We start from the raw sequence: 2,500 nt of genomic DNA on the forward strand, positions 1-2,500 counted from the left end.
CGACAGTGAGGCTAGCGAAACTTGTCCTGCCATGGCGTGCGCGCAGCCTGTGCGCGCAGCTTGCGCATCTGTCGACAGTGAGGCTAGCGAACTTGTCCTGCCATGGCATGCGCTGTGCGCAGCCTGTGCGCAGCGTGCGCGCAGCTTGCGCATCTGTCGACAGTGAGGCTAGCGAAACTTGTCCTGCCATGGCATGCGCGCAGCCTGCGCACAACATGCGCACAGGCTGTGCGCAGCGTGCGCGGAGCTTGCGCGCAGCTTGCGCGCAGCTTGCGCATCTGTCGACAGTGAGGCTAGCGAAACTTGTCCTGCCATGGCATGCGCGCAGCGTGCGCGCAGTCTGTGCGCAGCATGCGCGCAGCCTGTGCGCAGCGTGCGCGCAGCCTGTGCGCAGCGTGCGCGCAGCTTGCGCATCTGTCGACAGTGAGGCTAGCGAAACTTGTCCTGCCATGGCATGCGCGCAGTCTGCGCGCAGCATGCGCGCAGCATGTGCGCAGCATGCCGGCAGCATGGTTCCAGGTTTTTTCAAATGTCGACAGAATTTTTCAAATCTTGTCAAACCCCGTTTTTATTGAAATTTCCTCGCACAATAAGCTCCCCATAAGTAGTCTATGATTTTTAGGACCTTCTCCAACTTACAAAACTAAAAAATTCCTCCCGGATTTGTTTTAATGATTTTTTCAATTTTACGACTTCTAAAAATAATAAAAAATACTTCCCGACTTCAAAAATTTATGAAACTTTTTCCCATCATAGATTGCATGTTTCTTAGTATCCCTGCAAAAAATCACGTCCAAATACCTTGTATTGAATTATTTAGAGCCCATTATGACTCCTCGCGCATAGGTGATGTCTCTTCCTGTCAAAGGGCTAAATGCATAAAATGCTATATAGGGGGGTGTGTGTTGCCTGCATATGCATGGCAGCCCATGCCTTCCTAGCTGCAGCCCCCTTCCCCCACGCCACACCCATGTCATGTTGCCTCGATATGTTGCCTCGGTATTATGGGTTTGGTGTCGGGGTCGGGGGGCTGCCACCCATGGCGGTGGTGGCCGGAATCCGGCCTCCGCCACCACGCCGCCGCCATGGGTGAGGGAGGAAAAAAAAGGCGTGGAAAGTTGCGAAATGGGGTTGTCTAGGCTTTTTTTTGGCATGGGAGAGCATGGAGTGCTAGGAACTCCTTCTCAAATGCACGGGCATGTCGACCACAACCTCATTTCGCAACAACAACCACCCGTGTGGGGTGGCGGTGGGTGGATAGTCGCGGATTGGGGCTTGCCAAGCCAATGTTTTCAAAAAAATTCATCAAAATTAAAAACAAATGTTTTGTTGCCTTCGGATTTGTGGGCGAGCGGCGAGTCGGAGTGGAGCCGGTAAAGTTTAACCTCGGTGTGCACGGTTGTTTTTAGAAACTCAATCCAATGCCGGGGACGTTGAAAGTGACGCTCTTATGAGTTGCAAACCCGCAAGATTTAAAGAACCTTTTCAAAACAATTTCAAACCAACAAGATTTAAAAACAGAAATTTTCATCAAAATGAAAAACAAATGTTTTGTTGCCTTCGGACTAGTGGGCGAGCGGCGAGTCGGAGTGGAGCCGGTAAAGTTTAACCTCGGTGTGCACGGTTGTTTTTAGAAACTCAATCCAATGCCGGGGACGTTGAAAGTGACGCTCTTATGAGTTGCAAACCCACTAGATTTAAAGAACCTTTTCAAAACAATTTCAAACCAACAAAATTAAAAACAAATGTTTCGTTGCAAACAAATTGTGGGCGAGCGGCGAGTCGGAGTGGAGCCGGTAAAGTTTAACCTCGGTGTGCACGGTTGTTTTTAGAAACTCAATCCAATACCGGGGACGTTGAAAGTGACGCTCTTATGAGTTGCAAACCCACAAGATTTTAAAAACTTTTTGAAAATGTTTCTTCTAAATGACACATTTTGATCCTTGGCAAGTGCTCAATCCGTAACTATCCAATCACCGCCACACCACACCGGTCGGGAGTGTGTGAATGGTGTGCTTCCCGGGGTTGGCATAGATAATCTTTCGCATCGACAATCTTTTGCATGCGAGGGAATGTCTATGCCAACCCCGGGAAGCACACCATTCACCCACTAGTTGTGGGCGACGATGGGTTGGCTTCAAATGAATTTTTGCTTGGGGTTGTCCTCGGTATGCTTTTGTGTTGGGAGTACGGCCACCAAACCTTCTCAATGCACGGGTATGTCGAGGATGGCTTTCGGCGGGGTTGATGAAGAAGCTACCCAATTCTCGGCCACACGAACACATGGTGACGATGCGTTGGCTTCAAGTGAGCTTTAGCTTGGGGTTGTCTTCGGTATGCTTTTGTGTTGGGAGTACGGCCACCAAACCTTCTCAATGCACGGGTATGTCGAGGATGGCTTTCGGCGGAGTTGATGAAGAAGCTAGCAAATTGTTGGCCACTCTCACACGTGTGGGGGTAGGTTGGCTTCGAAAGAAGCTATCCAATCCTCTGAGTGTGC

Source organism: Prunus avium, unplaced genomic scaffold (assembly GCF_965620075.1).
Source record: "Prunus avium unplaced genomic scaffold, drPruAviu1.hap1.1 HAP1_SCAFFOLD_25, whole genome shotgun sequence".
Lineage (NCBI taxonomy): Eukaryota > Viridiplantae > Streptophyta > Magnoliopsida > Rosales > Rosaceae > Prunus > Prunus avium.